The sequence below is a fragment of the Pogoniulus pusillus genome, chromosome 10 (genome assembly GCF_015220805.1).
Source record: "Pogoniulus pusillus isolate bPogPus1 chromosome 10, bPogPus1.pri, whole genome shotgun sequence".
Lineage (NCBI taxonomy): Eukaryota > Metazoa > Chordata > Aves > Piciformes > Lybiidae > Pogoniulus > Pogoniulus pusillus.
Window position 1 is genome coordinate 13,116,274 of NC_087273.1, and position 23,552 is coordinate 13,139,825.

Below are 23,552 nucleotides of genomic sequence, written 5' to 3' on the forward strand. Positions count from 1 at the left end.
CCTGTTCCTGATGAGCTCTCTTCTGCAGGATGCAAAAGAAGCAGCAGCACCTCGTGCTACCTGCTTATCCCTTTTATGAATATCCAGCCCAAGACTAATGGGGAATTGGACATAGATCAGCCAATCGAAATGGCACTTTGCCAGGCTTCACCATATCAGGCAAAGGCAGGGTTTTTGCCCTCCTCTCCCATGGTTGCTTCTCCCAGCACAGAAGGAAGAGCGGGGAACACGTCTGGGCAAGTCAGGGTGTGGATAAGCCCATGTTTGCCCAGTCAGGCCTACCACTACAGATGGTAATTGGCAAAAGGTTCTCACATACTGCCAGACTAATTTTTCCAAAGTAATTTGGATTTGCGACCTGTTCTAGTGGGAGGTGTCCTTGCCTATGGCAGGGTGTTGGAACTAAATGACCTTTGAGATCCCTTCCAACCTAAACCATTCTATGATTTCATTGGCATTTGGTTTGGACCAGTTGGTACACTGGGAACCTAGAAAACAAATGTGATGATGCTTTAGAAACAGCCCCTCAGCAGCACTGAGTGGAATGGTACAATACTGAGCACCTTCCTGTGCACTGTTAACTATCTTCAACCATTGCATTCCCCAGTACCCTGCCTTTTCTACATGAGCACACCACACAAATCCCAACTGAAGTAAAAATCTAGGCCATATCTTTAAAGCACAAAGGGTTTGGGTACAGGTTCTTTCCATGAGTGCCTCGTTTTCATAAAACCCTGTTAACACTCTCATGAAGCAGACAATGAAATTGAAACTTGTAAGAAGACAACCTGGCTTATGCAGCAGATGGTTTATGACTATGGAATACACTGCCCAAAAGGATTAAAAGATATTTAAATGTAGATCAAGGCTCATCTTGTTATTTTAGCTTTCTTTTGAAAGCAACTTTCATAAAAATAAGTATTAAAAAAGTGGAGTTGAAGTTAGAAAAACAAAAAGGCAAAGGAAAAAAGAAAAATTAGTAGTCTCTGTTGAAAATGGTTTCTCAAACTAAACAGATTACCAGTTTGACCTATTTACCTCCTTATAGGTGAACTCCCATGATCCTGAACCTGCAGGAAGACTGGAAAAAAGCAAAGTACACTTTATTGCATAGGCATGAGCAGCAGACAGGGGGCAAAATATAAATTGTCTTTGCTGGCTCTGCTGAGTCTTAGCAAGAAGACTCCAGTACCTTAGTGCTGGATATACTTAGAAACGTTGAGAGATGGCCCATAGGACCTTGAAGCTGAGGATTTAGCAGAAGTGGGGGGGGGGGGAGGGGGGAAGGAAGGATTTAAATGGATTATGTGGGTGCTGGGACTCAGGCAGAAGGAGGTGGAGATAACTTTGGCAGGTCCAGTAAATGAGAAGAGGTAGAGATGATAAATGGAGTCCTGAAGCCTCCTCAGATTACATTATCTGGGTGGGAGGCAGGTGTGAATTACTGGCGAAGTGCAGGGTCTAAAGAGATTTTTGTGTTTGCTGGTGTAAGATAAGCTCCCCTTTATGTGACACAGTCACAGTGGTGGAAATGCTTGGAGCAATATCGACCCACATACACATTATGCGAAGGGGGGGATAATTCTCAATGTGAAAAGAGAAGGAACCTTTAGTGTCTCACTAGAGACTTGGTGAAGCAAAGCAGGACAGCAGGAAGATCAACCTTGGCATACGGAGGAAAGAGTCATTAGTCACCATGCCAAAGACAATCTTACTATAATGGGAAGGACTGAAAGTAGTGTGAAGATGACTGAGGAAGCTGCCTGTAGAGCAGAGAGACATGCTGCAAATGTTGCTAGAAATCAATCACATACTCATGGTGTCAACAGGTTTTCAATCTCATTGCCAAGACTTCTCTTTAAAAATACTTTTGCAACTGTTTTCAAATCAATCTGATTTGTATTTCTCAAGGGGTAAGAATCTGTTCAGTGGCTCTGACTCCATTGTCATGTCTTCCCTGTTTTGCTATGTTTTTTATCTTGTCATAGAATCAGCCAGGTTGGAAGAGACCGCCAAGATCGTCCAGTCCAACCTAGCACCCAGCCCTGTCCACTCATCTAGACCATGGCACTAAGTGCCTCATCCAGGCTTTTCTTGAACACCTCCAGAAACGGTGCCTCCACCACCTCCCTGGGCAGCCCATTCCAATGCCAATCACTCTCTCTGGCAACAACTTCCACCTAACACCCAGCTTACACTTCCCCCAGCACAACTTGAGATTGCATCCCCTTGTTCTGTTGCTGGTTGCCTGGGAGAAGAGACCAACCCCCACCTGGCTACAACCTCCCTTCAGGTAGTTGTAGACGGCAGTGAGGTTTATTTGCTTCCCCTTTGACCACTAATCAAGAGGGTAATCACTGTTACCCTTACAGTAAATCAAAGCGAGCAGCTTAAAGCCAGGTTTATCAGAAGCTCTGTCAGAATTTGTCAGCAAAATAGAAAATAAAGTCAATGACTTTCTAATTAAGAATGACAAATTATGTCTCTATATTAAGCCACTATATTAACTCTCCATGCTAAGGCTAATTAATGTCATTGCCACAATAGAAAACTAAAAAAGCAAAACCCAGTAACTGTTTCCCTCCTTTGACACTCACACTCCAGATTTCAGAACTCACTGCAAGTCAAGCAGACACTTTCTGCTTTGTGTTTTAAGGAAAGTTAACTGCCTGTTCTCAAGGAGTTCCAGACTCATTTGTCTTTTCTCTTGCACTGTATTCACACCAGTAAATTCAGTGGAAGAGGATTAAGTGTTTTGCTACTAATTCAGAGCCTTATTACTGGAAGTGATGGCATTCATGCATGTCAACTGCTTTATAATCCTACAGACATAAACTGAAGTCAGATGCAAGGTGGTGACTGCAGAGATTGTCCCAACATTGCCATCCAACAGGACTCTATTACCTGAGGGGAGGTTGTAGCCACTTGGGGGTTGGTCTCTTCTTATTCTCAGGCAACCAGCAACAGAACAAGGGGACACAGTCTCAAGTTGTGCTAGAGGAAGCGTAGGCTGGATGTTAGGAGGAAGTTCTTCACAGAGAGAGTGATTGGCATTGGAATGGGCTGCCCAGGGAGGTGGTGGAGTCACCATCCCTGGAGGTGTTCGCGAAAAACCTGGATGAGGCACTTAGTGCCATGGTCTAGTTGACTGGCTAGGGCTGGGTGCTAGGTTGGACTGGATGATCTTGGAGGTCTCTTCCAACCTGGTTCACTCTATGAAATAACTTCAGTCACTTCACTCTTCTCCCTCTTTTAAGCCATGAACCTTAACCACGCACAGGGGCCGGGTGTGTGCTTCAGCATCTTGACGCATTCTCAGAGGGCTCCAACCACTAAATCCCCCCACAAGCTTAAGTAGCTAGCTCGTTTTATTCCAAACACTCCTTGCAATCCACCCACACCACGAAGAGTAATTCCCTCCACATGAAATCAAATTATATTTAATGGTGAAATTTAATTATGGCCCAGCAATGGGTAATTTTTTGAATGCCATAGATTAGATGGATTAATCAGATGCTCAGGAGGTAGGCGGCTGATACTGAAAAGGCAAAATTTGTTTGCACTGCGTGTAGAGACAATTCTGAAACTGCCAGCCAAATCAGAAAGGGAAGGATTTGCATTGGTACTTTTAATGAGAAGTAGATTAGTAGAAGCTGTGCAGTTCAAAACAAAATAAAACCCCCAAACCAATCGCCCTTCTCAGCCAGGCAGAGGAGCGCAAGAGCAGTGCAGCTTTTTAATAAGTACAGCATCACTAGATGCTGACAGCTTCAATATTATCTCATTATAGATGTATAATAATTAGTTGGGTAATTCAGCTTTCTGAGGAACATTATTAAGCATATTAGAATTGCAATCGGCTCAGGAAGTCAGATTTCTAAATACACTGGAGCCGATGTCTGCTTCTGTACACTGCAACTGGGGGAAAAAAAGTACCTGTGGAGGTAAGACAACACCACACAGGTAATTTAGGGACCTCAATCCAGATTTTTCTTTAGTTTATGTTAAAGGTGATTCTCCCCCTTTGCTCTTGTGGGACCCTGCCTGGAGTACTGTGTGCAGTTCTGGAGCCCCCAACACAAGAAGGACATGAAACTGTTGGAGCGAGCCCAGAGGAGGCCATGAAGATGCTCAGAGAGCTGCAGCAGCTCTGCTATGAGAGTTGGAACTCTGCAGCCTGGAAAAGAGGAGACTTGGAGTGGGCTCCCAGTACCTGAAGGAGGCCTATAGGAGGGCTGGGCAGGGACTATTTGCAAGGTCGTGTAATGACAGGACAAGCAGTAATGGATTTAAACTAGATGTTAGGAAGAAGTTCTTTGCAGTGAGGGTGGTGAGACACTGGCACAGGTTGCCCAGGAAAGTTGTGGCTGCTCCCTCCCTGGAGGTGTTCAAGGCCAGGCTGGATGAGGCCTTGAGCAACCTGTTCTAGTGGGAGATATCCCTGCTTATGACAGGGCATTGGAACTGGATGAGCTTTGAGGTCCCTTCCAACCTATACCACTCTATGAATTAGAACTGTTTCCAGCTCCACAACAGGGTGAGACCCCAGTATAAAAGCAGTCCCTGCCCCAGAAACAGCATGCAGCAGGGGCAGGAGGTGACCCAGACTGTTGCAAGGAGAGCAGAGCAACAGCAGCCTCATAGGATGAAGGCAGAGGAGTGTGTATATAATTATATTCGTGTCCTGATTATATAGCCAGATGACTCAAACACATGTTGCTGCTGTTCTTAGCAGCACAGAAAATTTAGACCACATCAGTCACCAAAAAAAAAACAAACCCTAACCAAAACATAATGGCTGTAATCATGCTGGTTTGTAAGCAAGACACATTGTCACCTTGGTGAAAATCCACTTCATTAGGAAACACATCAATGTGACATTTTCATTTAATCCTAACAACTGTATAATTAGTAATTACAGTAGCTACAGAAGCAAAATCCCAGAGAGGCTGGAATCTCAGTTGTATTCTTTCCAGTTTCCCAGGTACTTGCTCTTTTCCTGGGTAAAGTGATTCAAACCCTAATTATTTTTAAGAAATCAGGACTTTAGAAGGTCTGCCACAGTCACTGAAAATTCTTCTGTCAGGCTTAAACCCAAGAACTATGAATCATAGAATCAACCAGGTTGGAAGAGACCTCCAAGATCATCCAGTCCAACCTAGCATCCAGCCCTAGCCAGTCAACTAGACCATGGCACCAAGTGCCTCATCCAGGCTTTTCGCAAACACCTCCAGGGACAGAAACTCCACCACCTCCCTGGGCAGCCCATTCCAATGCCAATCACTCTCTATGTGAAGAACTTCCACCTAACATTCAGCCTATACCTCCCCTGGTACAACTTGAGACTGTGTCCCCTTGTTCTGTTGCTGGTTGCCTGGCAGAAGAGACCAACCCCCACCTGGCTACAGCCTCCCTTCAGGTAGTTGTAGACAGCAATGAGGTCACCCCTGAGCCTCCTCTTCTCCAGGCTGAACAACCCCAGCTCCCTCAGCCTCTCTTCATAGGGTTTGTGTTCCAGCCCCCTCACCAGCTTTGTCACCCTTCTCTGGACACATTCCAGGACCTCAACATCTCTCCTGAGTTGAGTGGCCCAGAACTGGACACAGTACTCAAGGTGTGGCCTGACCAGTGCTGAGTACAGGGGAGGAATAACCTCCCAATAGACTTTCTGTATAAAATTTTCATACTGTAACAATTCAGCTTGTCCAGGTCACACCCTGAAGCTGTCAATATATTGAACATACACATCACAGAGTCACAGAATGTCAGAGGCTGGAAGGGACCTTGAAAGCTCATCCAATTCAACCTCCCTGCCAGAGCAGGATCACCTAAACCAAATCACACAGGAATGCATCCAGGTGGGTTTCGAATATCTCCAGAGAGGGAGACTCCACAACCCCCTGGGCAGCCTGTTCCATGGTTCTGTCACCCTCACAGTGAAAAAAAATTCCTCCTCATGTATAAATAAAACCTCCTGTGTCTCACCTTCCACCCATTGCCCCTTGTCCTGTCATCACCAAGCAGAGTCTGGCTCCATCTTCCTGGCACTCATCCCTTACATATTTATAACCATGAATGAGGTCACCTCTCAGGCTCCTCTTCCCCAAGTAGCACCGCCCCAGCTCCCTCAGGTTCTCCTCGTAACAGAGGTGTTCCATTCCCTTCATCATCTTTGTGGCTCTGTGCTGGACTCTCTCAAGCAGTTCTATGTCCCTCTTGAACTGGGGGCCCAGAACTGGACCTCAGTCCTCCAGATGTGGCCTCATCAGGGCAGAGTAGAGGGGCACAATGATATTGCTCAGCTTTGGACTAAATCCTGATGCGTTAATAACTAAGCATAGAATCATAGAATCAATGAGGTTGGAAGAGACCTCCAAGATCATCCAGTCCAACCTATCACCCTGCCCTATCCAATCAACTAGACCATGGCACTAAGTGCCTCATCCAGTCTTTTCTTGAAGACTCCCAGGGACGGTGCCCCCACCACCTCCCTGGGCAGCCCATTCCAATGGGAAATCACTCTCTCTGTGAAGAACTTCTTCCTAATATCCAGCCTATACCTACCCTGGCACAACTTGAGACTGTGTCCCCTTGTTCTATTGCATAATTCTCACTGTTAGTGATTATATGGCTAATAGCATCTATGCTAATTTAAATCTGCCTTCCCCCATTTAAGCTTTTGGTTACTTCAAATATTTAATTTAAATTAGTGAAATAAAGCTCCTTTTTGTTCTAATCAGTTGAGGATTGTTTGAACTGTACTCATTGCAATTAGCAAAGCTCCATTTTCAGCAGTTGGGGGGGGGAGAAAAATTGAAATTGTCAGCCCCACAACTCAACTTTTTGGTGGTTTGTTTCCCAGAATTACAGGATACTTTGGAAGGAAGAAGGATTTCAGATGCATTTCAAATTTGTCAATATTTGCACTCATTACTTGGTTTGTTCTTTCTGCTGCATCAAACAGATTATACATTTAGAGTAGAAGTGGAAGCAGAGGGGTTGGTGTAACTTCCAAGTACTGAAGTAACAAGACAGAATACAGAAGACAGAAGGAGAAGTGGATGAAAAATGGGTTAAGCTACACCTATTATGCTCAGCATAGTGGTCTGAAAATACAAAAAAGAAATACCATAAATGCCATTTTTTTATAAAGGTTTCACATTAAAATTGGCATTTTGAGACCCTTTTGTGGCGTTAACGCTGAAGAATGGCAGTGAGAGCCTGAAGTAACCTTCAGCTAACTTTCAAGCTTCCATTTAGGTGTGAGACAGGCTGCTGAAGCATGTCTCTTTCTGCTTTAATCCTCTTTCAGCTGTCCCTCTGAATAAGTAGTTCCAGGGTCCTGTTGAACTACAAAGTGCCTTTAAACCTGAAGCTGAGACTCGTACATAAGGTTTTGGACCTGGCTGCATGCCTTGAACAACTCTGCACTTGTTTGACTGTGAAGTAACATCTAGGATTTGGAAGTATATAGGTGCATTTCTGCCAGAGGAAACTAGGTGCAGACAGACACTGAATGCATACTTATCTACCAAAAAATGACTCTCCATTAGAAGTAAGGTGAATGAGAAGTAAGGTCTAGGGAGGCTTTTCTCCCCCTCTACTCTGCCCTGGTGAGATGACACCTGAAATACTGTGTCAAGTTTTGCACTTCCCAGTCCAAGAGGGACAGGGACCTGATGGAGAGAGCCCAACAGAGAGCCACAAGGATGATTGGATACTTCAGCATCTCCTCTATGAAGACAGACTGAGAGGCCTGGGGCTGTTTAGTCTGGAGAAGAGAAGACTGAGAGGAGATCTGATCATTGTGTACAAATATCTGAGGGGTGAGTGTCAAGTGGCTGGGGCAAATCTCTTTTCGATGGTCAGCAGCAATAAGACAAGGAGCAACAGCTACAAACTGGAGGACAGAGAAACTTCTTTACAGTGAGGGTGACAGAGCCCAGGAACAGGCTGCCTGGAGAGGTTGTGAAATTGCCTTCTCTGGAGACTTTCAAAACTCACCTGGATGTGCTCCCATGTGAACTACCCTCGGTGATCCTGCCCTGGCAGGGGCTTGACTCAGTCTCTGGAGGTCCCTTCCAACATGAGAGGTCCTGTGATCTGTGAAAGGATACCTATACTGGAGGTATTATGGATGACTTAAACACCTATTAAATTTTGATCCTTAAAGCCAAACTGTTCTTGTTTTGGCACTCAGTATATGCAGCTATTCTGTTTTGTACATACTAAATATACCCATGCATAAAATCCTATGAATCTTCATTGAAATGCAGAACCCTTTAAAACTTACTTTAATATCAGATTTGTTCTATTATGGCCTGTGAAAAATACATATAGGAAGATTTGACAGGCTGCTCAAAGCACAAAAGAACATAAACCAGCAAATCTGTGGTTGAGAATGAGTGTCCATTAACATACCCACACCAGCACTCTGAATTTGAGACACATTTCTGAACCAGCAGTCAGTGCACACCAAGACTCTTTTGTTGAATAGATACTGGTAAGTACAAGGGCCTCTCATCAGGAAATGCTGTGGGGATGCACTGCAGTAAAACACTGTTCCTGATGCAGGCCAGGATGCCATTGGCTCTCTTGGCCTCCTGGGCACACTGCTGGCTCACCCTCAGTGAGCCCTCCAGGTTCCTTTCCTCCTGGCTGCTTTCCAGCCACTCTGTCCTCAGCCTGTAGCACTGCTTGGGGTTGCTGTGGCCAAAGTGCAGAACCCTGCAATTGGCCTTGTTAAATCTCATCCCATTGGCCTTTGCCCACCCATCCAGCCTGTCTAGGTCCCTCTGCAGGGCTCTCCTACCTTCCAACAGATCCACAGCTGCTCCTAGCTTGGTATCATCTGCAGACTTACTGATGCAGGACTCAACCTCCTCGTCCAGATCATCAATAAAGATATTGAAGGGGACACAGCAGTGCACCACCAAGAGCAAGGACATCTTTGAAACCCATTTAGCCTGGAGAAGAGGAGGCTCAGGGGTGACCTTATTGCTGTCTACAACTACCTGAGGGGTGGTTGTTGCCAGGAGGAGGTTGCTCTCTTCTCTCAGGTGGCCAGCACCAGAACGAGAGGACACAGCCTCAGGCTGCGCCAGGGGAGATTTAGGCTGGAGGTGAGGAGAAAGTTCTTCCCTGAGAGAGTCATTGGACACTGGAATGGGCTGCCCGGGGAGGTGGTGGAGTCGCCGTCCCTGGGGCTGTTCAAGGCAGGATTGGACGTGGCACTTGGTGCCATGGTCTGGCCTTGAGCTGGGTGGTAAAGGGTTGGACTTGATGATCTGTGAGGTCTCTTCCAACCTTGGTGATACTGTGATACTGTGTGATACTGTGCTGTTAGGGGTCTAGGGAAGGATTTTGATGAGTTATTCCTGTGTATCTGGAAAGGTGAGGTTTGTGGTCATAAAATGAAAAGCAAGTTGGCTACAAGGGTGTCTGGGTAAGAGCAGCATCCAAAGGCTGTTTGTATTCCAAGGGTCTTTGTAGTCAAAAAAATTGAGAGGGGAAAAAAATTAGGAAGCCTTGATAGGGAAGTGTGAAGTCTATAGTGAAGGACATGAATAGATTTGCAAAGCTTTGTTCCAGAAGTGAATGGAATCATAGTTAGTAATAGTAAGAAGCAAGATCCTGGAATAGGGAAATTTAATTACAACACCAATTACAGACTCTTTAAAGAGTTCTGGGACATAGAAGACAGTACAGCAAAAAAAAAAAAAGAGGACAGTGTAGGCTTTAATTAAACACAGAACATGGAACTGGCCCTCTAAATCAGTCATTATTTCTAGGAGGCAAGGAAGGATAAGTGCAGAGCTGTGTAAATGTGTGAACAGAATTTTGGGTACCGACCCTGCAGATTTCTCCGAGGAAAATACTTTGACAGATGCCGAGTGGGCCTGCTTCTCCTTCTGTTGAACCCAAAGGCAACACATACACACACACACACAAATTAAAATTACTTCATGCTATCCAAGAAAAATCTAAGAGAACTCTTCACGTGTAAGGCTCAGAGTTTATTTTTACCCCAGGTCTGGAGTTGAGGTATTGGAAAGAAAACAGAGACTAATGGCCTGATTCAGATAAAACTTCAACACTACTTTTGGCAATTCAGATCAGTTTTCTTCCCTTGTAGAGCCTAATTCTCTTGCCCTAGTTACACACTTGACCACAATTAAAGCATTGATTCAGCTCTTCATGCAGTTTACATGTGCCTACATCAATAAACATGAGCAGGAGCACACTTGCTTGACTTCAGCCAAGCTTAGTGCACTGCCTTCAGTGAGAAGTGGTCTGAAATGGCAGTTTGCCAGCAGAAAAGTATACTTCCTGTATGCAAAAATCAGAGTTCTCAGTGATGAACCATCACTGAGTCTTTGCAGGTGACTTGACAACAACATGTATTTTTAAACTATGAAACAGCAAGTTCTCAGTAAGGACATTTGCAAATGCCTATCATTGGAGTGGCAGGAACGGAGTGAAGGTTTGTTATTTGCTAGTCAGCTCTTCGCATCTCACTGTTTTATGGAGCAATACTCTGTTTGGTATTTTTTGTGAGCCTTGTCCTAATACAATGGGACAACATCACCAGCAGAAGTAGCCAGTGGTCCAAGACTCCAGGACATCAATCATGACAGGAACAGACTGTGGACAAGGAAGTAGATGAGACTAAGACAAGACAGAAACGTTCTAGTGTTGACAGCAGGAGACTGGACAGATCCTATTAGACACACACATGTCCTTAATCTCACAGAATCACAGAATTAACCAGGTTGGATACGACCTCTGGGATCATCAAGTCCAACCTATCACCTAACACCCTCTAACTGACTAAACCATGGCACTGAGTGCCTCATCCAGTCTCCTTTTAAACACCTCCAGAGATGGTGACTCCACCACCTCCCTGGGCAGCCCATTCCAATGCCAATCACTCTTGCTGTGAAGAACTTCCTCCTAACGTGCAGCCTAAACCTGCCCTGGCACAGCTCGAGACTGTGTCCTCCTGTTCTGTCACTGGTTGACTGGGAGAAAGACCAACCCCACCTGGCTACAACCTCCCTTCAGGTAGTTGCAGAGAGTGATGATGTCTGCCCTGAGCCTCCTCTTCTCCAGGTTGCACATCCCCAGCACCCCCAGCCTGTCCTCACAGGGCTGTGCTCCAGGCCCCGCACCAGCCTTGGACATGTTCTCTGGACATGTTCAAGCACCTCCACATCTTTCTTAAACTGAGGGGTGCAGAACTGGATCCTCTAAGGTTTTATATGTAGTATCTAACATGAAATAGTGGGATGGCAATGTTTGCTCACACTTCCTTTGCTGACTCACGTGTCTGGTTGGCTGCTTGGTGTTGATGTGTGTGTTTAATTCATGGAAAGAAGGCATTATCTGACTGGACACAGATTTAAGGTTAAAGTACTGCACATTTTCCAAGAAAGTGTTGTAGAACCCATTAAACTGTAGAAAATAAACTAAATAATTGAGAAACCAGTCAAGTAATTCTACAATGTGCTAAAGTCTTCTTTTAAGCCTCATTAGGAATTTGTGGTTACTGGAGAAAAAGGCTTTGAACTGAATACCTGGAATCAAACCAGTCACTACATTCTTGAAGCCTTTGAAGCAAAATGCAGAGTGGGAGACAGGAGAGAAAAATGAAACTTCAGAGAATGAGTTACCCTCTTCAACTCATCAGAAAGTCCTACATTTACTTTGATCCAGTTGTGCTGCTCTGCGCAAACAGTGAGGAAGCCACCCTGAGGAGTCCCCCAATACGGACAGCCATAGGTGTGCCACATCTAAGTTACAATGATGTATCTTTCAGATGTTAATTTCTACTCATGAGGTGGCACAGATGTTCTTGTACCTGCTATCTTCCACAAGTATTTGCCATTCTCGCTGATAAAATTCTTTCTGTCAAAACTTCCCCCCCCCCCCCCGCTGGGGGATGGAACTGGAATGCAAAGCTATCACCTCTGGTCAGAGCAACAGCAGTTTTGGGCTCCCTACTCAAGATAGGCAGTGACCTGCTGGAGAGAGTCCAGTGCAGAGGCACAAGGATGACTGAGGGACTTGAGCATCTCTCTGAGAGACTGAGTCCTAAGGCTGTTTAGTCTGCAGAAGACCGAGAGGAGATCTGATCAATGCATACAAGTATCTGAGAGGTGGGTGTCAAGTGGCTGGGACCAATAGGACAACGACCAACAGCTACAAACTGGAACACAGAAGGTTTCACCTCCACGTGAGAAGAAATTTCTTTACAGTGAGGGCAACACAGCACTGGCACAGGCTGCCCAGAGAGGTTGTGGAGTCTTCTTCTCTGGAGACTTTCAAAACCTGCCTGGATGTGTTGCTGCACAAACTACCCTGGGTGATCCTGCCTTGGTAGGGGAGTTAGACTTGATGAGGAGGTCCCTTCCAACCTCTAAAGTTATGTGATTCCGTGCTCTGGATCACCCTGAAGTGGCAAAGACCTATGTGATTTAGCAAATATGGAGCTTAATAATTTAATCAAGTAGACAGCTGCATTGAAATGAATGGAACTGAAGGAAAAGACATGGTTTCCTATGGCTTTGCTTTCTGGTAGAGTAATTAAAGGTTTCCCTGTCAACTAGATGTTCAGATTTCTTCTGTGTGAGCTATGGGAGTTCAGTTCACGCCATAGCCTGTGCTTCAGCACAGTCACTAAGACTTCATTTTGCTGTTTCTGCAAACCCTGCAAGAACTTTGCATTTCTAGGGCTACTGCTCTTCTGCCAGATCTGATATCAAGTATCAAATGGTGATTTGGAGACAGACATTAAGATTGCCTGATGGAATGGGATGTGCTTGACTTTTGGTATCTTGTCTATTCCAGTATCTTAAGAGGGCCTACAAGAAAGCTGGGGAGGGACTTTTTAGGATGTCAGGGAGTGATAGAATTAGGGGGAGTGGAACAAAGCTACAAGTCAGTAGATTCAGACTGGATGTTAGGTGGTTCTTCAGCATGAGGGTGGTGAGACCCTGGAATGGGTTGCCCTGGGAAATGGTGGAAGCCCTATCCCTGGAGGTGTTTAAGGCCAGGCTGGATGAGGCTCTGGCCAGCCTGATCTAGTGTGAGATCATGGCAGGAGGGGTTGGAACTAAATGATCCTTGCGGTCCCTTCCAGCCCTGACTGACTCTGTGATTTGGAGGCCTCATTAGGAGGAAAGTACCTATGTTCAGAAATAAAGTGCCTCTTCACAAGGCAAGCAGCAAAATCAAGTCCCCGGTCCAATGAAGTCTCTGTAGATAAATCTAAAGAAACAACTACTTCCATAATATCAAGCCACAATCCAGAGATACCTCACCTACAGCCATGGACGGAAGACTGATGGGAGCATTTAAAAGAACATTAGTCTAATAATTGCTTCATTTTCTCCATTTGAAAATGAATATGTAAGTTAACTCATTTGCTCTGAAATAATGTTTTACTGTGATTTACTGGCTTGTCAAGGGGTTCTCAAGATAAATATCTTTAGATCTTTACATTTCCAGGGTTTGAAGGCTATACTTAAATCTTTTGATTACTTTTTCCCCCCCGGAGAACTGAATCCACTCATTATTGTGTGGCTTGTGAATTAAGCCTCTATTATGCCTATTAGGTTTCCAACACCATCATTAGACATGCCAACTTCTTTCCCTTTTTCCCCCCCCCTTTAATAGTCATCTAGCATTCTAATAAGTGTATCACATAAGGACATTAGGGTGAAATACAAGAGTGAAATGAGCTTGCTAAATCATTTTAAACATGTTAACTGTCATAAGCCAGGCTTCACCAGCACAGCTATACTTGCATTTTAAGGGTTAAAGGCTACTTTCTACCCAGGGAAAGCCTTGTACCAGCTGAGCAGGAACTCATAAGAATAATTACAGTTTTCTGCCTTAACCCTTTGCATAACATAGGGCAAAGTATTTCAGCCAGAGTATTTTACAGCAATTTTGTTACATTTAGCTGAATAATTCAAAAATAAATCTTTTCTTTCCATTTATTTTAATGTCTTCAGTCACCATTGCTAATAGCCTGGGGTTTATGAGTTTACTTGCAGGGACAGGTGATTTAATGCTATTACATGGTGCAAATCCCTTTTCCAGGATGAAAAGGATCCCCAGGAAATAATGTAAAATTCCCTTCCTTCTTTCCATTTGTCCTATCTTGTTCTTGCAGCAATATAAAGTTTCACTTTTCAGAAGTATGTCTGAGAATAGCTACAAAGACATAAGAAATTAATTAAGGTTACACACTCACATCTAATGCAGGAGTGGTGCATTTCCAGTGCTTGAGCTCTTTGCTATCTTCCTGGGGCATACTGGAAATAAAGGCCACTGAAAAAGTAACCCAGTAAAAGAGGTTTCAGATACTAAACAAACAACTCATATCAGAGAACAGATTTTCTTCTCTAGCTGCAGAAGCAAATTTGGAACATAGCAAAGGCACTTAAAGTATGATTTTAATCATCTTTCTGGCCACAAATTGCGTTATGTTCTACAAGTGGTTCCACTGGAGTAAAGCAGTAAATACTTAGAACTGTAAAAGCAGGCTGTTAGGCCTTACACCTACCTCAAATTTAGAGTCATTTAAGAGTGTGCTAGTTTGAAGCTAGCTAGAATGTTTTGGTGAGAAGAACTAGATTACAGGCTGAGAAAAAAAAAACAATAGTGATGTCTACTTCACTCATAGGTTTGCTGAGATGTATAAGAACAAGAATCCAAACATAGATAAGGGAGTCACACTTCTTCTGGGAGGAACTAGCTGAGCTGCATTTCTCTCTCTAGCCTCTCTGACATCTCTCTGATTAATCCACTTTGCTTCCTAACCCCCTGGCTGAACATCCATTCTTCCTTGGGACTGGGGTAAGGTTGAGAGGGGTGGGAGAAGGTGGAAGGGCAGTTGGGAGTCCCTCCTGGGGACTCAGGTTTCTGGGAGGGCTGTTGTGTTTCTGTATTACCTTTTACCTTGTATATTTCTGTCTATAACTGTATATACTGTAAATATCTGCTTGTATATTGTGCTAACCTGTAAATATCCAGAGCCACATGAGTCTAGTCTAGGTGATTTCCAAAGTGTGGAGGGGCAAGGAACACTCAAACCATTGCAAAGAGTTTAAATATGAGGATTGGAAGAGCCACAACAGAATGCAGGTTAATCAGCTTGGCTTTTGCACTGTCAGTATCAATAAGGAATTAATAGGACAGATTTTCTTCAAGAAAAGACTGGATGAGGCACTTAGTGCCATGGTCTAGCTGATTGGATAGGGCAGGGTGATAGGTTGGACTGGATGATCTTGGAGGTCTCTTCCAACCTGGTTGATTCTATGATTCTATTTTCAGGCATACCTTTGCGAGTCATTTCCAGCTTCAGAGGTCATACTGAACGGCTTACGTGGAAGGATCACATTAAACAGCCTTTAAGATATACACTTCTCATCTTTGGCCAGTCAAGATGCCAAACAAAAATTTCAACCAATTTCCAAAACCTGGAATTTTTAGAAAAGTGCTTATCTGGAGTTTGGATTTCGTCATGGGTAAAGAAATTTGAGAGCCACAAACTGTTCCAGGCGGCATTGCAGTCACTTGCCAGAGCACATTAAAAGCAAGGAAGATATCTCAGTGTTTCTTTTTGTACAGCAGTAGAAAAGAGAGGTTACAAAACATAAATTAAATCATTTCTGGAAGCATCTCAAGGGTTTACATATCTGCATCCTGCTGAGAAACTGCACCCTGAGTCCACATTCAAATCATCACTGCAAGGGTTGGCTCCTGAAAGCTGTCTCCTGTACATGATGTAAAGCAGCTGCAGGTGTATTAGGCACTTATTTAAACAGGGGAATTAGGGTTTTTTTTAATATTACATGATGTTTTCTGAAAATCAAGTAGAATGTAAAAGGTAGAAGGGAATCCCAAATTCAGTAAGTTTGCAGATGACACCAAGCTAGGAGCAGGTGTTGATCTGTTGGAAGGTAGGAGAGCCCTGCAGAGGGACCTGGACAGGCTGGATGGGTGGGCAGAGGCCAATGGGATGAGATTTAACAAGGCCAAGTGCAGGGTTCTGCACTTTGGCCACAACAACCCCAAGCAGTGCTACAGGCTGGGGACTGAGTGGCTGGAGAGCAGCCAGGAGGAAAGGGAACTGGGGGTACTGATAGAGAGTAGGCTGAAGATGAGCCAGCAGTGTGCCCAGGTGGCTAAGAGAGCCAATGGTATCCTGGCCTCCATCAGGAACAGTGTGGCCAGTAGGACAAGGGAGGTTATTCTTCCCCTGTACTCAGCACTGGTCAGGCCTTGAGTACTGTGTCCAGTTCTGGGCTCCTCAATTCAAGAAAGATGTTGAGGTGCTGGAACATGTCCAGAGAAGGGCAACAAAGCTGGTGAGGGGCCTGGAACACAAACCCTATGAGGAGAGGCTGAGGGAGCTGGGGGTGTTTAGCCTGGAGAAGAGGAGGCTCAGGGGTGATCTTATTGCTGTCTACAACTACCTGAAGGGAGGTTGTAGCCAGGTGGGGGGTGGCCTCTTCTCCCAGGCAACCAGAAACAGAACAAGGGGACACAGTCTCAAGTTGTGCTGGGGTAGATCTAGTCTGGATGTTAGGAGGAAGTTGTTGCCAGAGAGAGTGATTGGCATTGGAATGGGCTGCCCAGGGAGGTGGTGGAGGCACCATCCCTGGAGATGTTCAAGAAAAGCCTGGCTGAGGCACTTAGTGCCATGGTGTAGTTGACTGGCTAGGGCTGGGTGCTAGGTTGGACTGGATGATCTTGGAGGTCTCTTCCAACCTGGTTGATTCTATGATTCTATGCAATGGGACCCACAGAATTGCTTTTCCTTGCTAGTGACCTGCTTGCTCTGGAGTTTCTGTGCATCCCATCAAGCACTTGTTTCAGCTTCCATCTTCCAAAGCACTCTTGCAAGTGTGGTCTTTTCTTTCCAGAAATGCCTGGCTGAACTATCAGTGATTAAGCTCTTTTGAACTGAGCATCTGCTCTTTAAGAAAATGACTGTACTCAGAAGACAGGAGGCATTCCTGACTGAAAAATTACTACCTTTTGATTAAAAAAATTGCTGATGTATCTCAAAAAAAAAAAACCCAACCCCAACACATGAACAACAGTCACATTACTTCTTCCAAAGCCTTCTCTGGGAGGTTGAAGAGGACTGATTGCCTATCACATGGCACCACTTCTAATTCTCTGGCTGCCTGAATCTATCCCGTGTAATCAGCAAATTAGTGAGAATTACTTTAATTACATCTCAGAGGACAACAGGAGGCACAAAGTGCTCCTTCTCTGACCCTACTTGCAGGGCTGTAGCACAGGCAAGGAGAGTAGGCAGGCAGGAGGCATAGTGCTCTTCCAGACCTCTTGCATACACTGTCAGGTCATGGGAAGGATGAACCTTTGGGTTGCTGTAGCTCTGTATGCACAAAGGAAAGTCAGAAACTGAGGGAGTTGGGACTGTTCAGTCTGGAGAGCAGAAGGCTCTGAGGTGACTTTATTGTGGCCTTACAGTATCTTAAGGGGGACTACAAGAAAGCTGGGGAGGGACTTTTTAGGATGTCAGGTGGTGATAGGACAGGGTGGGGGAAATGGAACAAAGCTGGAAACAGGTATTCAGACTGGATGTTAGGAAGAAGTTCTTCACCATGAGGGAGGCAAGACCCTGGAATGGGTTGCCTGGAGAGGTGGTGGAAGCCTCATCCCTGGAGGTGTTTAAGGCCAGGCTGGATGAGGCTCTAGACAGCCTGATCTAATGTGAGGTGTCCTTGCCCATGGCAGGGAGGTTGGAACTAGATTCTCCTTGTGGTCCCTTCCAACCCTGACTGATTCTGTGAATCTAATCCTTTCCTAGCAGTCACCAAAAGCATCAGGTCATTGCTTTCCTAACAGGTATAGCCTAGACAGGCAGAGATCCAATTAGCTAAAGACGAGCTGGTTTGGTAGGTCCTCCAGCTTTAGACATCAGAGACAAATGTGTCAGTGCTCCTTCCCCACTCTGCTGCTGGGGAAGCCCATGGCTCCCCTCTCTGCCAGCTACCTTGCAGCATTTTTTTTGCTGGTGACATGGCTGTTGCCTTTTCAGGCATGGTGCAAGGGGCTGACCCAGCCTGGGGGCTTGGTGCTGATGGGAGACACAGCTGGCTCTATATCTGCTGCTACATCACAGAAGTCATCAAGCACTGTTCTGTTGGCTTCCAGCTTTCTTCCTTTGATCTGATTACCCCAAATTCAAATTAGAAGCAGCTTTCCATATGTTGACACACTGTGCAAGGAGTGAGATCTTCCAGGGGAAGGACTGGTGGCAAAGGCAAAGTGCAATCATACTATTCAAAACATGTGAGGCATGAAGTAATATGGGCCATTCCTCCCACTCCTCACAGGCTTTCATCAGAACTGCAGCCAGCTGAAGGCATTCATGTCAGGCTACAGTCTCCTTGGGAGGCAGTCCAAAAAGCAGGGAATTCACTTAGAGAAGAATTAAAGCCTGTTTCAAACCTCAGCACTCTCCAGTCCAAGCACTTTTAACTTTTTTTGGCAGCCTTTGCTTCCTAAAGCCACACAACTGAAATAAGCTCAGATCTTTTCCCCTGGGGAATTTGGAGGGAGACACTCATTGCATGTGGCTGTACCATTAGTGAAACACAATCATTTACCACAGGTGTGGGTGCACAAGGAACAAAGTCTTTATCATGAGGGTGGTGGAACACTGGAACAAGTTGCTCAGGGACATAGTTGAGGCCCCATCCCTGGATGTATTCAAGGTCAGGGCAACCTCATCTGGTGGAGGATGTCCCTGCTCACTGTGGTGGGATTGGACTAGATGACCTTTGGAGGTCCCTTCCAACTCAAACCATTCTATAATTCTCTAACATCTACTGGCTGGCCTCTTAATTAACAAGAAAAGGGCCAAGCCATGACTGGAGTTCTGTGGTAGGAATGCACTAGTTTGACTTCACAGCTGCAAGAAAATTCAGGTCAGTGACAGGCAGGCTTCTGGCATCCTGCTTTACCATCTACAGCAAAGAGTGCAGCAGATTTCCAAAACCTGTTGCAAGTGTTGAGCATTTCCTATATGCAAGTGTGAGCATCACCTATACACCTTCTAGTCTATCTGATGTGATTTTGGAGTCTTAATATGGTTGGGAGAGATTTCCACTTCCCTGCCACAGGCAGAGACACCTTGCACTAGATCAAGTTGGTCACAGCACCATCCAACATGGCCTTGAATGTTTCCCAGGATGGGGCATCCACAGCCTCTCTGGGCAACCTGTGCCAGCATTTCACTACTCACAGTAAAGAATTCCTCCTTAATATCTGGTCTAAATCTCCCCTCTTTCAGTTTAAGGCCACTGCCACTTGTCCTATCACTGCATTCCCTGATAAAGAATCCCTGCCCATCTTTCCTGTAGACTAAGTATTAACAAGGGGCAATAAGGCCCCCCCAGAGAATTCTCTTCTCCAGACTGAGCAACCCAAACTCTCCTTTCTCTGGAGACTTTCAAAACCCACCTGGATGCATTCCTGTGTGAACTGCCCTGAGTGATCCTGCCTTGTCAGGGGGGCTGGACTCAATGATCTCTGGAAGTCACTTCTGAGCCCTAAGGTTCTGTGATTCTAGCCTATCCTCATGGTGCTCTAGCCCCCTGATAGTCCCTGTGGCCCTCTTTGGGACCTGCTCCAACAAGTCTGACAACTGTTTTTTTTTTAATCTACTTTGGGCAGGACAAACAGTGCAAAGGCAGTTAAATAGGTACACTTATGCCACTGAGTGTGACAGCTCCAAAAAAGCAAAGCACACAACAGCAAGACTGCTGCAGCAATAAATACCCAGCAGAGCTAGAAAGGCTCCAGTGCTCTCTCTGGTAACACACTTCTCTCTTGCTCATACCACACTGACTCAGCTCCACGGCATGGAAGAGTTTCTCCAGTATTTACAGAAACAACATCCTCAACTTTGACAAGTGCCAGGCTCCACACTCCTGTTTTAAAAAACACAAAGCAATTGAATTTCTGAGCCTCCACACCTCCTTTGCAGGAAGTCTTCCTAATGGTGTCCCATTGATAGAGTTTTGTATTAGGAACATTTGGAAAGGAAACTGTGTTTGCAATATGCTTTCTGCAGGTGTTTGTACTGATCAACCATCTGCATTCACCATCCAGAGATTTCAGAAACATAGAACCAACCAGGTTGGAAGAGACTTCCAAGATCATCCAATCCAACCTAGCACCCAGCCCTAGCCAGTCAACTACACCATGGCACTAAGTGCCACATCCAGGCTTTTCTTGAACACCTCCAGGGACGGTGCCTCCACCACCTCCCTGGGCAGCCCATTCCAATGCCAATCACTCTCTCTGGCAAGAACTTCCTCCTAACATCCAGCCTATACCTACCCCGGCACAACTTGAGACTGTGTCCCCTTGTTCTGTTGCTGGTTGTCTGGGAGAAGAGACCAACCCCCACCTGGCTACAACCTCCCTTCAGGTAGTTGTAGACAGCAATGAGGTCACCTCTGAGCCTCCTCTTCTCCAGGCTAAACACCCCCAGCTCCCTCAGCCTCTCCTCATAGGGTTTGTGTTCCAGGCCCCTCACCAGCTTTGTCACCCTTCTCTGGACACATTCCAGCACCTCAAGATCTCTCTTGAATTGAGGAGCCCAGAACTATGATATTCACCTCTGAATTTTGGTTCTTTTCTCATAAAGCATCATACCTACAGAAAGTTTTCAATAACTCTTAGTATGATTCACCAGTTCATGACATCCATAGGTCATTCTTTCTTGAAGCAAAGTGTGGCCATAATTTTGTTCTAGTGAATGCAAGTCAAAGGAAAACAAAACAAGACACACACAGAATAAAAAGAGATCTTAAAGCTACATATTTTCCAGACAGAAGATTGGAAGATCTCCAGTGAGATCTTGATTTAATAAAAGTACTGAAGACTGCAGAATTTGGGTTGCTGTTTTCCATCTTTCATACAAAGCACAGCCTTCAGCCTGACCTTAGGAAAAAATACTAACCAGAGTTTTGTCCTTTAGAACACAAATAAACAAGACTTTGTAAGTTGTGATTATTCTCCTCATTAGTCAGTCTCACATTTCAAAATAATCAACAAAGCCATAATTTTGCCTTTGATGCCCTGGAGTGGGAAGAATAATGATATCAACAATAATTTGATCTTGTACTTGTCACTGTTTGTCTTTATGTGGTTTGAGTTTGCCTTTGGTGCACTCCAAGGTGAGATCCAAAGAGTCACTGCTAGGAGCTGCAGAACTCAAACCAGCTTATGGCTTCCAGAAAGCTCTTCCTCCTGCCAGTACATAAGGGCTTTCTCCAAAGAAGCAAGTGGCACATGACTGTTAACTTGCAAGATCTGTCAAGGTTCTAGTGGATAAATTGGACTGTGGGATTGGTGGCCTTGAACATCAGCAAAACCTTGCTCTGATTGGAGTTTGTTGAGAAGGACTCTCTGCAGGAGTCACTAATTTAGGAGGTCAGGTATTAGCTCAAAACACTTCACTGTAAAATAAGCTGTAATGGTACTCTTCAAGCTGGACTTGTCTATGGTATGCACCAAGTAATATTCAAAACATCCAAAGACACTGATTTACTCACTGCCACATGCATGATTCATCCACCATCTAATCAGTTTTTAGCTTTACTGCATCTTCAGCTGCCCTTCCTGAAACTCTTAACCTTTGAGGTCTTGCAAGCCAGTCTTCTGCAACCAAAAAACCAAAAGAAACACTGCAGCTTTCAGCTGTGTTGCCCTCCTGAGCCTGAAAGGCTTCTCAATGTCACACTGAGATTGTATCAGGACCTAGAGTTTGCCACTTGCTTTAGAAGAGTAACAGACCTGAGATCCAAACATGAAGTACCAGCAGCTCACCTCTCAGTTTCAGTTGCTGGAACTTACCCACATGCAGGACAGTGAAGTTCCTTGTCTCCTGAAGGAGCTGAGAAGAAATGATGCATGACCTTCACACTCAGGAGCTTCCACAAACAAGATACTCAGCATGCTGCCCCCAGAGTATCAAGCAATAACCTGAGGAGAAACTTAGGAATGTACACCTCCATAGCACTGCTCAGACCAGGACAAGGGATGAAATGCACCTTGGGGTCAGGGGTGGGTGGAAGCCCCAGCTGGGGCTGCTTGGGTGTTAATGCCTAATAGTGACCTCAGAGCACCTGCACTTGGTGTCAGAGGTTCATAGGATAAGGAAAGTGGTCTTTTAATTATATTAATGGTATAAACTTGGTGAAGTGACTCATTCTAATGTGTTTAGTCTTGGACCATTCTTCAGAGTGCTGTGGCCTGTGCTGCATGTAATGAGTCTGCTCTGACCCATCCAGGAGGCATGCACAAGAAATAAGTCATATTTCTGCTGAGTTCTGTGGAGAGTAAAACACAGACTGCACCTATCACATGAATGTGACATCCCAGTCCTCATTCTGCCTGACAGGCAGTGGCTCACCAAGGCTCCAAGACTGTCACATGCATTTGGTTTTGCCTGTGGTGGGTCAGGAACTTTACCCCCAGTTAAAATATACCAAACCAGCTCAAATGGCTTGGAAGTAAGCTAAAGCTCTATTGACAGCAAAGCTAAATTCACAAGTATCTATACACAATATATTTACAGGTATTTACAATTAGATACAAATGAAAAATTATGCAAAAATCCAATCTTTTCCCCCTGAACAAAGAACATTCCAGAAGGGACCAATGCCAGCCTCTCTCTCCCTACATAGAAAACAACCAGCAAAGCTCACCTGTTATCCGGCCAAGGTTAGAGGGAAGGGAAGGGAAAGGAAGGGAAAGGGAAGGGAAGGGAAAGGAAGGGAAAGAGAAGGGAGAGGAGGGAAAGGGGGAAGAGGAAAGGGAAAGGGAGAAGAGGGGAGGGAAAGAGAGAAGAGGTGAGGGAAGGGAAAGGGAGAAGAGGGAAGGAAAGGGAAGGAGAAGAGGGGAAGGAAAGGGAGAAGAGGGAAGGGGAAGGGAAGGGAAAGGGAGAAGAGGGGAGGGAAGGGAAAGAGAGAAGAGGGAAGGAAAGGGAAAGAGAAGAGAAGAGAGGGGAGGGAAAGGGAGAAGAAGGAAGGGGAAGGGAAGGGAAAGGAAGAGAAGAAGAGAAGAGAAGAGAAGAGAAGAGAAGAGAAGAGAAGAGAAGAGAAGAGAAGAGAAGAGAAGAGAAGAGAAGAGAAGAGAAGAGAAGAGAAGAGAAGAGAAGAGAAGAGAAGAGAGAAGAGAGAAGAGAAGAGAAGAGAAGAGAAGAGAAGAGAAGAGAAGAGAAGAGAAGAGAAGAGAAGAGAAGAGAAGAGAAAAAAGAGATCCAGTGCCCAAGAGCCAAGAAGGAATTGTTTATACATTGGCTTTTTATACCTCTTAGCAAACCACTGAATGCTATAGACTTTATCATTTATCATTTACTCTTTTACAACCAGTGCACTGCCCATTCACATTCTGTGCCAAATTCTCTTGTTAGAATATTCCAATAAGCCTTAAACCACTAGATGCTCCTGCTAAAATGTTCCGGTCTTTTCTGACAACTCCAGGTCTCC

The 23,552-nt window shown here is 45.0% G+C and overlaps 1 long non-coding RNA gene across 2 annotated transcripts; it reads right to left on the minus strand.

The window, feature by feature from the left end:
- Nucleotides 1–655: 655 nt before the first annotated feature.
- On the minus strand, nt 656–22,130 carry LOC135178993 (uncharacterized). 2 transcript variants are annotated; one of them, XR_010303822.1, is made up of 5 exons: nt 21,889–22,130; nt 14,261–14,337; nt 8,005–8,103; nt 1,039–1,081; nt 656–903 (listed from the first exon to the last, which is right to left on the minus strand). It is a non-coding gene; the product is annotated as an uncharacterized LOC135178993 (long non-coding RNA). The 2 variants fall into 2 exon arrangements; XR_010303821.1 differs by lacking the exons at nt 656–903; nt 1,039–1,081; nt 8,005–8,103 and adding an exon at nt 9,641–9,911.
- Nucleotides 22,131–23,552: the final 1,422 nt, after the last annotated feature.